This window comes from Diorhabda carinulata, chromosome 8 (assembly GCF_026250575.1).
Source record: "Diorhabda carinulata isolate Delta chromosome 8, icDioCari1.1, whole genome shotgun sequence".
NCBI classification, from domain to species: domain Eukaryota; kingdom Metazoa; phylum Arthropoda; class Insecta; order Coleoptera; family Chrysomelidae; genus Diorhabda; species Diorhabda carinulata.
This window is the reverse complement of record NC_079467.1, coordinates 24,071,543-24,084,988: the sequence shown is the minus strand read 5'-3', so window position 1 is coordinate 24,084,988 and position 13,446 is coordinate 24,071,543. Positions and strand designations below refer to the sequence as shown.

At 31.8% G+C, this 13,446-nt stretch overlaps 1 protein-coding gene across 10 annotated transcripts in view; it reads left to right on the top strand.

Moving 5' to 3' along the window:
• LOC130897195 (titin) overlaps window positions 1–13,446 on the top strand; it is a 369,361-nt gene that overhangs the window by 133,057 nt on the left and 222,858 nt on the right. The gene's annotated exons all lie outside the window — the stretch shown is intronic.

Genomic DNA, 13,446 nt, shown 5'->3' with positions numbered 1-13,446 from the left:
GGACGGATAAATATGTTTTAATGAAAAATTTATAACTCGGAAAATATTGACGAAAATGAACTCGAAATTTGATCTACACCTTTTTCCACTACTAGATTTCCGTGAAAATTTTCGTTTTTCATTATAAAAATTTATTTATTTTTCACAAAAACTAATGGAAAAATAATTCAATGTTTATTTTTTTGCAGCATTATGATTCTTTTTGTTCATTTTCGTCGCCTCCTATTTTATCTTCTTGGTATATAGTTTCTTTGGCAGGATATTAGTCCATGTAGTCCATGTAGCGACTTCTCGGTGTAAACCATGATTTCTGCAAAGCCACAACCGGTTTTGTATCCACTTTACATCAAATTCATGATGCTCGACGGGTCAAGAAATTGTCTTATTTTTATAGGGGACTAAATACCGCATCGATATCCATAAAACCACATATACACTTGTCAATAAACTCTTTTTCTGCTCATTAAAACGATATCGTCGTCGTGATAATCATGTTCTTTGATGTCGAAAATTCCCAGGACAATTTCATAACGAATTTCTACGAGACTCAATTAGACGACGTAGATGTCGGCCACTCTAGGTACCAGGTACCTCATCGTACCCTTTCGTTTGTGATATCTGCGCTCAGCGACTTCAAAAACCTCCGAATTGTAAATTTAAACTCATTATTTTCCTGGTTATTCATTATTTAATCATTCAAGATGCACTTTTCAAAATGTATTTTTCCTTTGCACAACAAATTTAATTTTGATTTCTCATCCATAATTTTTGTTCACAAAGTTTCCTGAGGCTCTCCCGAATCGACTGGTGTGTGTTACATCTTGAACCGTCTTACTCCACAGAAATTCTTTTAATAACTATAAACATCAAAATCTAATGCTTCAATAAAAAATTTCAATTCATAAACGGTTACCATACAAGAAGAAGGAAAACTAATATGATCTAGAGAGTAGTAGACTTATTCCTTAGATGTTGTTAATGGTTATTTCTATTCGGATCTTTTTTTTATAAATCTATATCTTCAGTTACATCCATTTTTTTTCCAAATAATAATTCTTGAAAAAAAATGATCACCATATCTCTAGTGGTAAACCAAAGTCGGATCAAATTTATTAAATTCATTTCCTCGAAAAGCAATGAATAACACTTGTGATCGATATATTCTAGAGCACTCCGGAGAAACACAAATCATCGGGAGAAAGTTTGAAATCCATACTATCCATAAAAATATACGTGTATGGGATATTTTTTGTTAAAAACTTTTTTTTGATACGCTGTTATTCATAAATGTTAGATGTGTCCGATACGTTATAATGTATTAGCTTTTATACAGGGACTGAAATATAAGTTACATTCTAGATAATTCTTTAAAACAAAAAAAATTAAGATCATCATTTGAAAAAAGGAAGAAGCGGTAATTTGAGTCCTAAATCACACAGTTATATTTATATTCACTGGAATCTACCACATCTGCTGGCAAGGTTTACGAAGATAAATCTTCATTCTATACACCTCACAGATGTTCTGGAATGTCAATTGTCATTGGTGAGTGAAGGTCTGCATGGGCTACCTGGCGACATTGAAATATTAAACCTAAAGTAACGGCTCATGTAATAAGAATAATTCCTTGCTTATCCTTGTAAGTTCTTCGTTTCAAATCATTTCTAAGTACTAAGATGAAATAGCTTAATCTGTGTTGAGTTGATTATTGAAATATTAAATTCAGTATCACCCCCGTAACTACTACACCTGATAAAATTTTCTAGTGACACTTTATTCATATGCGAGATATTTGAAATCAGTTATATGGTATCACATAATATTTCAAAGGAACGCAAGGACACGACGCGCAATGAAAACTTGTCAGGCGATTTTGATGAATCGGCCGTGAAAAATAATGGAGTGGTTTTATTTAACGAGATTTTATTCATTTACTGTTTTACACCTGTCGCCTATTGTGATAATATTAAGCGAGCAAAAGAGTTGTAGAAAATGGATTTATTTCAGTGACAAGTACGAAATTACCAGCAACGTTTATCCTTTGATTGATGGTGATAAAATTACTTTCAGATATTTGGAAATTGAGAACCAAGTTTGAAGAAAAAGAAGAATAGAACAATCTATCTTTGAAGGGTTGAATATCATCCCAAGTCATTAAAATTAGGGAGGCAACTCTGTAGCAAAAGTTCAAATATTCAATGATGCTGTAATACCTATTTGAAATATTCACTTGGAATATGTATATAAATGCTCTTTATAATTCACTATAATTAATTGGTTTAAACTAATTCGACTAATTGAATCATTCTCTATAACTGCTATAGTACGATACCAGAGATGTATATATAGAACGACTCATATTTTCAGCTTGTACCTTTGCTGGTCGTGCTAAGTTGTGTAATTCGATGTCCAAAATTGAATGAATTAATTCAATAACTTTTTTAGTAAGCCAATCTACTATTGCGAGAGACGAATGCGTTGAAAACTTACGAAACTGGGCCATTAAATGATTTCCTCTTTTTCAATAGGACTACCTTCCTTTTTTTATCAAATACCTTCTATTTTCAATACATTTTTAACTGTAGACTGTAAATTATAGTAAACAAAACACGCGCTAATGAAAATAACAGATTTTTTTGATATGTTCACGGCGAGCATCGTCTAACTTACTGCCTTAAGCTACACCTACATTGGATACATATTTCTCCCGATCCAATCCAACCCGATTTCGTCCAACTGTCCGTAGAAAACCAAATACAAGCATTTTAACACAGATGCCTACAGCTTTTTTTTCACTCCCAACCCGAATACTCCTAATTCGACGGACGTTGAAACACGTTTGTTTCCAGAGCGTTGTAGGAGACCCGACGCTATGAATTCAAATCATTCTCTAGAAAAAAAACGCGTCATAATCAATCATCTTGAGTTCATAACTACATCCGATCGGTCAGGAGTAGAATTAATCTAGGAACTCACTTATGAGTAAATCGTAGTCGTTTACATTTTTTCCAGTAGAGGACGCGGTTCAGTTAAGATCACTCTTTCTATTGGTATGGAGTTTAAATTTAAAATAAACTGAATAAATACCTGAAATTTATATCAAGCGAACTACATAACAATACACATCTTAATATTTAAATTAAGTAAGACCAAAGGCCCGTTTATAATCCATTTTAATTTGTTTTTTTTTTCTCTAGTCTCAGTATTATCCGATCCACTATGACTATTTTTTCACATATTTAATATTCATGACCAAATTACTGCAATTCAAACTTATATAGATCATCTTTTGGTCTCTGCTTAACGAAACCCTACAGCGTGTGTAGGAAACTGACAGAAATTACTTGATACTTGGCATTGTTATGAATTACGTAACGGCATCGTTGTTGATCTCGTCTATTATCTACTGTTATACAAAGATTTGAGCCAGTGATTCCCAAAGTGGTCCAGGTGCACTCTCAGGGATCCAAAGGAAGCTCTACGGCAGGAACGTACTTGAATTTCCATAGTTAGATCTATTATTTTGACGATTTGGTAATTTGCTGTAAATGTATCAACTGAAACTAGTAATAAGTATTTTGAAAGTTATTTACGGGGGAAAACAAGTTGCGAGCTTCTGATTTCTATCCATTCCGGTATCTTCAAGTCCAATCGTACACGCTGACAACTTTTAACTTTCCTCATTCATCGTAATTCTACAATACGAGTCAGTTTATACAATTGTGAGACTTAATTTCATGTGAAATCGCTTCTGGTATTAGTTTTCTTTTGGGCATATTTTGGATTATAGTTTATCTTTTACTATTTGACACTTTTTGTGCCAAATCCTTACATGAGATTGTTTTTTTTTTTATTTCAACTCTTCATGAATAAACCATCTTGGATTAATTATAAACTAATTTACTTGGAGAATTCATTTTAAGATACTTTTCTTTTTAAATTTCTTTTCGATGATATATCTAATTTTAAAATAGCAAAAAATCAATTTCAACGCCTCTAACAGACATAAAATCGAACATTTCTTTTTTATATAAAAAATGTTTAACTGAATTCATTTGAAAATGAAATCTAGTAATGCACTTTAATGAGTTATCCTCATTCTCGACCTTTCCATGAAAACTGGGACTAATGAAGACTCCACTTATCATTTGCGAAACATCCCTACAAACAAGTTATACGTAATTGGAAAGGTGTAAGTATGGAAGTCGAAAGATTCTAGCGGAAACATGAAAATATTTATAAAAACAGAGCCGTATTTGCAAGGAAATCGTGTCCATTCAACCATTCAATGTTTTATCTTGGAGGTAAACGCATCCAATATAAAATGACACTTAGTTACATGTTGATAATATTCAAATCGATCGTTTAAATACCTCAGGACGTCGATGAATAATTCATAAAACTAACAATGAAGTAGAGAATGTTGTATCCGACATGCAAGACTAGTACTAAATGAACTTGGACCGTAGCATGCAAAAACATTATTATTTACAAATGAATTTACAAAAAAATCGATTATTTAACAACATTTTCCTTCAATACCACTGCGAAATGAATTAAATTCGCCTCGAAGCGAAATTAATCATAGTTATCAGGTGTCAAATGGTAAAAGGCTCAATATCAAGTCTCAAAAGTATGTATTTGTGCAAAAAATACTAATTTTCACGTAGAAATTATAATATAATGGACGGAGTGAGCAGTTTAAATCAAAATAGACTTCTAGGAACTAAAAAAAACAAGACAATACGAAAGATTTAAGGAATATCTACAGTACCAATAGGGCATCATGAAGAAATCAATCCAACATTATACTGAACACAGATCCAATGGGCGGAAGAATTGGTGATGATTTTAAAGCATTGGGCTGTTAACATGGTACAGATATTTATGGTCAAAACCACGTGAAACTTGACAAGTGAACTGTTACAAGAGAAATGTTAGAAGAAAATAGAAGTTATTATTAATCCATTCAAAAGTATTTAACAAGCACGGGCAGTCCGCGATTCTATATGACGAAAACTGCAATCAGATACCAAGTGCGACAGATTACTTAGTACTGGTCAGAAACGATCTTTGCATATCTTCAAACGTAATCAAATTGATTTTTTCCCGATAGATTATTGTACCCCAGAACTAAAAAATTGTACTTTATCCAAACAACGTGCTCGCAAGAAAGTATAAATTATTTTATCGGTCAATAAGGTCACTGCTTTGTTATTCAAAAGGTGTAATCCTTATTGAACGATAACTGGTCAATATTACTGACATAATTAAGTAAAACTGACCTCTATTGTGATAAAAGCCTGTCCATTCATAAAAAAACCAAACTCCGTTATAGTTTATTGCTTCAATCGTCGTATCAATCCGATTTGGCTTCCTCTGTTGACTTTCTACTCCCAAATTACTTGGTGGATTTTCCATAAAAATGAAGATTTTATTTCAAAGGATTCTTCCGAAAGATTTATTTTTAGATAGTATCCTATATCCTTTTATATATATGAAGTTTTGATTTGACCCGCTTATATCTAAAGCTTTGAAATATATCTTTAGAGACATTAAATGTTTCTTCGTCTAGAAGAATATAAAAACTCATCGTTTCTTTTTACATTTGTGCAGATCTACCAACCTGCTTCTCCTAAAAGAAACGTGATCCCTGATAATATTTCACATGAATTTATTCTATTTTCATCAGCCTCATCGATTTCCACTGGCAACTTCATCGTTGGGTCTATAATTAAATGTTGTTGTTGTGATCCAACTTTTTTGAAATAGTATTTTCTGTCAACTAGACAAATTTTCAACCTACATTGTAAATCTCTCTCTTTATCACAAGTTTGCAAACAAATATATTCTTCTCAAGTTTAATAAATGGATCAAGATGATATCTAGCATCTAGTAGTTTAATGAATACTGTCTAAAGGGTTCAAAGACATGTCTAAGAAGTTCATTCTCCAAGGATTATCTATCACGCTATTAGCGTCACTTTAGCGGAAGCACAAGGGCACCGATTTATTTGTCGTGCCACTATCAATTTGAATAATGTAATTTGCTATGGAAAAATATACTTTACAAGCTGTAAAGGATATAGTCGCGAGGCTTTATTCAAACCAAGAGCGGTGAAGTGATTTTATGGGAAAAATTTGTACAAGAAATAACACAGTTTAAAATCGGCGCAAACTTATTTCCCAGACGATAAATACATAAGTATTAGAAAGCTCTGAATATATTAAAGTTAGTACATACACATTGGTGTTTAGTTTACCCGCATAGTTTTTATGCATGTTCTGATCCAGCTATCCAGTTCTGATCCAGCTATCCAGTTCTGATCATTAGTTTCATAGATCTCATTGTCCTCTTGAGTACTATCAAAATTCTGGTAGATTTCTTGCCATATAAATTTCAGTTATTTCGCATGCCCCATCAACAATGCTTCATCAGAAATTAATTTGATTTAGATTTCACGAGATCTATTTTAGCTATTAACATGTAAACACTTTTTATCGCTAAAAATCTACTAACCTATCAAGTATCAATCAAATCGCATTTCTCATATTCCCAAATCATCTAATCAAGCACACATATTACTTTCTAATAATTTTTTTATAATGTAATGAATTCCATTCTAACACGAGAACGATTCTAGCTCCGTATCTATTTGAATAATATATACAAACAATGAAAAACATTCTAGAAACTTGTTACATAGTCTGTTCGAATTAGTTTCGTTTTCTAAACTCACGTGCTATACAAGAACCGAACGGATCTGACGCTTCAACCTCGAATCTTGAACAAATACACCCAAGGAAATGAGCGAATTCTGCAAACGGCTGGTTCGCAAAAAAAAAACAAATCATCGGGGTTCGTTTATATAATTTGAAATTTAATTTATGGAAACTACAATTGAGTAAGTTGATCATAAAGTTAGTTGTTTATGAATTAGTTGCAAATAGAAATTTTTATGTTTCTTCAGCTTGTGGCTATAAAAACAACTCGAATTATCACAATCATTATTTATGGTGATTATTGATGCTCGGATTTAGGATCTTTTACCAAACATCTTTCACTGGATATAAACTTCATTGATCAAACCTCTTTGAAGTCTTACACCTTTGAATCTAACGATACAATTTGAAGTTATAAGGATAAAATACAGGCTGAATATCCTCAAAGACCAACTGGTCTGCAAAGGTCTACGACCGTTAATTATAAGGAGTTGGAGGCGCGTATCAGTGATAGAGAGCTGGTAACTCTAAACCTGCTGTATGAAATCAAGGAGCCACCCTAGTACACAGATTTATAACGAATGGCTTGGCTAAAGCATGCTTCTACGAAAATAAGAGAATTTGTGATCGGCGTGTCGTCTGCACTTACATTGCCTGTACAATAACTAGTTCGTCTATGGATAAAGCTCTGTAATATCTTGAGTTTGAGGAAAAAAATTAATGAGAAGAAAATCATCGAGAGGCAGGAATAAATTTAAGGAAGAAGTGTATAGCAAGATCTATCCTTGGTGAGGTAATGCTTAACGAAGGTTCCTCCATAGGCAAAACAAATCAAGGAAATTACAAGTGATGATGATACAAATAAGTACTTCTACACTTAACCTCAATCTATGCAAGAAAGTAACATTGTATATTATAGAAATGTGTGAGAAGAACTTTCTACGCGATAAGTTTTGAATGTAAAATTTAATGAGCTCAAGTAGACTTGAGATAAATTGAAACGAAACGTGAATCCGGCAACACGGCTTCTTGAGATTTGTCTTAAGTTTCGCAGATTGTTGTTTAGGAAAATCCCCCAACAACGGATTGAAACGGTTTATTATGAATGCATGAATTTCTCCTTAAGCGAGTCCCAATTTGAGGAGAATACAAGAGATATGTGAATGTTCAAGTGGAATTTTGTCAAGTGTTCTCCTATCCCGAACTATTGTTATTTCAGTGGATTATAATAATTTGGAATTCGAGATGTTCCAAGAATATCTGGACGGTATTGATTATTTATTGAAAGGCAACATATAAAGGATGCAATACTGATCAGTTCGCAGAGCTATTAGTCAAGATGTCGTTATATACAATCGATAAAATAATTGAGTACAAATGGGAAAGAGAAAGGAGTTAGAGGTATCAAAATAACCGGGTATGAACTTAGAGAAACATATTTAGCATTTACGATTACCTAAAGTATTCGGATGCTTGCGTTACTACGAATGTTACAGAGCAAACAATGTTATTTATGTCACGATTTCATTCCAAATTGCGACATAAGTCTTATATTCATTTTTGTAGGGGTACCAAAATAGAGCACAATATTTTTGAAACGATTTCGTAGTACACAGTGAGCTGATAAATAACAATCAGATATCGATTTTTCATCAAAACAAATAAAAAAATGCTTGGTGTGAATGTTTCATTATTATTTTCGATTAATTACTCATGATGTTGCTTAATTACAAAACAGAGTTTTCCTGAATAACTTGTTATTTATAAGGTTTCAATTTGATATTGACAGTCACACTCAGTTATGATTGTCCATGCGGGAAACTTCAAGTTGATTCCGCAAACTTCCAACGACTGGCCTTGCGATTTATTTATGGTCATCGCAAAGGCCAGACGTACCGGAAATTGCAAACGACTTGATCTGTCTCTCTCTTGTCAACAGTGCGGTAAGCACGTGGTGTAGCTCTTGGCACATTGCACACTTAAGTCATGCACTCTCTGTCTGAGGTATGGATCGACATATTAATCAAATATTATATATATAAAAGACCCACAAATAAAAATAAATCACGGCAATTTTACTTTTGAAATATTTTGGAATTCTTTAAACATGTTTACAGATTCTATGGAAGAAATTTTTCGTTTTTCTGAATTGTTTTCGGTTTTTACTACAAGACTGTTATTTTGATTATGGTTAGTTGATTTGACAAGAAAGCTTTTGTTACAAAATTTTTAGCGCAATAAGTCGGAACATAAAATTTTTACCTGTCTTGAAAAAACTAGCGCTAAAAATGCGCAACACTCCGTCGCGCCGAGAATGCGGTGACTTTTTTACTTATTTGCTTTTACAAGACGAAACAAACAGTTCTTATCTCACAAAACTATCAAATTCCTAATATTTTGACATGTGAAATTATCCACTGACAGAAAAAGTTTTGACATAATTTTTATTTATAAGAAAACTAACAATTCCTTGCATTTGACACAGGTTATTTAGTGTTAATTTAGCGCAATATCTTTAAGCATTACCTTTAGCCTTTAGTAATACATTTATCCCAAAGTTAAATTCACGCCTGGAAATATTTCATATATGATATTGTGCCCTTCTTAGTCTAGGAATTTTGTTATTATTTTCTGAAAGAGCTAAAACGCGCTGAATCTAGTGAATCAAGTACAGATATGAAGACATTTAGCCACCAAAAACTAGCAAATCAAACCTGACGAATTGTTATTATGGAATCGAAAGCTAAGGATTCATTTTTCATGTCTCTTTCTTTGCATATTGTTCTCTCAAACATTTCTGTCAGTCTCCGTTTGAAGTACAAGGATCGTTCCTTGTTGTTCTTAGGTTACTAATTTCAAATATCAATCGTTAATACTATTTGTAAACATTGTTATATCCTCACTAGAGATATTAAATTATATTATATAAATTTGTTATTCAAGATCCATGTTTCACGATACATATTGCAAACATGTTCTAACTAAAGAGTAGTAGATTGAGAGGCATGAGACATATCAGTCGAATTAGTGGGATTCAGTCGCCTTATTATTCAAATTCAAATTCAAATTGATCGAATTTATAGTTGATTTATGTAAAAATTACGCCTTGTATATTTTATTTTTAAAAGAACGAGGTGTAAAAACCTTAAACGCTTAAGTCAGCATCTCGTTCCTTATCGCATCCCATATTATGTGCATGTTAGCTTGTTTTTTCATCGTCAGATTTTTATTTCCTCTAGATCTGATGTCTCAGCTTGCGTTCGAGGAGACGACATCTTAGCGATTCCATTGGCGTCTATAGAGAAGTATCATTTGAAATATCCAAAATTTTACGTACTTAAATATTGAAACCAAAATTAAATAATGTTGTTCGATTGATTGAGATGTATTGTCGAAATAAATATTAAAGATTGTTCTAAATTGTGAAACGGGATGCCCCGTTAGAAATGAAGAGCTTCAGAATATGTTTCATATAGATAGAAACGAAGAGGATTTTCTGTTAAATTTTACGTACTCAATTCCTGTAGTTGCTGTGGAATGAAGTTAGGCACAACTTAAAGATATGGTTGCTGAATTAGAGCTACTTTTCTAGATGCCACATCTTAATGGAGGGATTGAGTATATATGTTTGTTTAGGGTTAAGCCAGGTTTTGTTGGATTTCAAAGTTTTACTATAACTGTTATATGGCTTAAAATTCATCCCCATGAACACTGGAAAACTTATTCAAGATTATATCGTATCTTAATATCTTGATATTATACAGGATTGTATTAGAAAAACTCAACAAACGATGTAAAACGAAAATTATTCATAAGTGTGTGAAATATATATATTAATACAAGGGTTGTTGTTTTATCCAAATTACTAAATTCAAATAAATATTCAATAGATTATTCACAGAGGTGTATGTTCTCATAAGTTCATGTTGGGTGAAAACTGAGTAAAATTTTAACTAAATAACAGTTGTCGCTTATTTTAATTTTAATATTAAATCGTTTATGTTCTCCAAGCACGCGAAAGTTAGTTATGAAGCCACAGTTATGAAGCTACTTGGTTGATTTTTGAAGAATATTCATTTTTTTTATAATTCACACAAACAAACGTTCTGGGGTTCCAAACTGACATAGATTTTCTTTATGGTATTTTGAAATTTCTCATCAGAATAATTGTTTTACTTTTAGTGCTTCATTTACTTCATAACCTCAAAAATATAACTTTCTTGGATATTTAAAAGAACGTAATTTATTATTTTGAAAATTTTGTTTGTATGAATAACTGTGAAATTTTTGTTACGTACATAATAAAGGAAACGAAATGGAGAACTACAAGTAAAAGCTTGGATTGGCATGGCATGTAGGGCATTCGTCAAATGGAAATCAAATTTTACTAATAGAAACCTCATAGTTCAGATACCGTTAATATAATAAAAAAAATAGAAGCGTTAGAGATGTGGAGCTATTCTCAAGATCCCAGATACCAGTACCAATCGTCACATACCTCTCATTCAGGGAAAGGTTGAGGAAAGAGGATGAATCTGTCACAAAAATCTATCGTGGCTACGAAATACTAGAAATTGGACCGGATTGGGAGTAGAACAAGTATTCCGAGAAGCGTGTCAGATAAAGACCAATTCAACCAAATTGTCTTGGAGATTCTATTTGCTATGTATTTAAATCCTACGAACTTTATATATATTTTGACGATACTTCTCAACTTAAATCCATGATTTAGTCATTCAAATTTTGTTTCATCGTTTCCAGTTCATTTCATGTTTTACAGATTCAGCTTCATATATTTGGGACTTTCCAAAATAACCTGTCATGTTTTACTATCGTTTCCCGGTCTTAAATTCTTCTTCCCCTTTCATTCTTCCACGTTTTCATTCTCCGAATATACTCCAATCACCGTATCTTTTCGAATCTTATTCTTTTACTCATTTCCTTCGAAATTTGTTTAGTTTTTGTTTTTATCGAATTTATCAATTTATCAATGGAATAGTAATACATTTCGAATCCTTCTCAAAACCAAAAATTTTACTCAAAACGATATTATCTTCCATTTCCATTTTTCCTAACTTTAATTAGTTTTCTTCTTACCACGGAAAAATGTTTCACAATAAATAATAATGTGAAACGGTCAAGAATACTACAAGTTTTTGTTTTGCTGTTAACCATAATTTCCCTTTTTTCCTCGCTCTAATATTTCTCCCAACATTTTTTTTTAGTATCTATCCATTTTTTTCAATTTCGTGTTGCCTTTAAACAATAAAACACAAATTAATTAAAGTTGAAAATATTGTGCACATACTATGGTCGATATTAGAAGAAAATTAAATTTAATCCATCTGCAATATCATTGGATTCTTTCTATATATGTTATCTCATTTATTGGTGGGAGAAAATCCATTTATAAAACTATTATTGTTGATAACGGTTTTCATTTCAGCTGGAAAGGAAATTGCAGTTACGTGTGATAAAGTCAGTAGATTGTTTTTAAAAAAGAAACTTGGATTAGACTTTGAAACAGATTAAAAAAATGTTTAATCAAACTCTTGGATAGTTTTTAGCATTTTGGATATATAAAATTAGGGTCTGTTTAATATAATTTGTTAATTGTATCAATACAGAATAAAAAACAGAAGCATAATATACAATAAACACAAAATGAATGTCTGATGTCTTTGATCTAATAAAAACTGTTTCTGTAACTATCAGCACAACCATCAACTCTCAATGTTTAATGTTATAGTTGTGAAATAACAATCAATTAATGTGGTTTGGAGATAAAGTGAAGAAGAAGAAAGCAAAACAGTCAAAATAATCTGAAAAACTGAAACAAAAAATAAACAAGTTGATAGGGCAGTCATTTTGCATTTTGGTTTCTATAGATACGACATCTGTACATCTTTTTGTGAGTCGGCCTCATGCTCATTTATAAGAACATCTGATGTTCTGAATATTCCCCACTTCCGTATTTTTCTTCAGTTATTATTACTTCGATCAAGCTGGGGTTGTTTCCTTACATCTGATACTGCTTCCTTTAGAATTGGACTTTTTCATTTTTATCGTATCGTTAAGTTCATACCTCTAATCTGAATTCAGCCTCAAACAATTACAAAAATATAATTTCAGTTTTCCTAAGTATAATAGATTGATATTAAAAACATTTAGCTGTGTGTAAAATGTACGTGGAGCGTTTGTTACGTATTGCAATAGACATCAATATCAAACATTTCAGTTAACTATATTGAAAATTGAGGTACTTCAATACATTTATTCACTCTATAAATTCGAAAAGGAAATTCCGTCATTACTTGATGTAGAACATTTCACTGACAATCACAACAAAACATCATAATGGTTCAGTGTGAGCTCGTCTAGTTGAGATCAAAAGGCATTAATGAGTATAAATGCGCATAATTACGTATAGTTGTGTTGTTAGTAGATGTTAACAATGTCTTTATTGAAATGTATGTGTAATTGAAAATATACTGACACAAAGATAATAGTAGGTATGTCATGAGTAAGTGTAGTGACCATTTGAATTCGATTAAGAGAATTTTAATAAATAAATTCTAGGAAATAAACAACTGTTTTATTGAATTAATTTTGGGAATATTTAAATTGATAAGGATTTGTTTGAATACAAATAATGGAAACAATAATTCTTATTTGGATTTTGGTTGGCTTCTGATGCTGTTAGTTTTGTTATTTTTCTAATGTT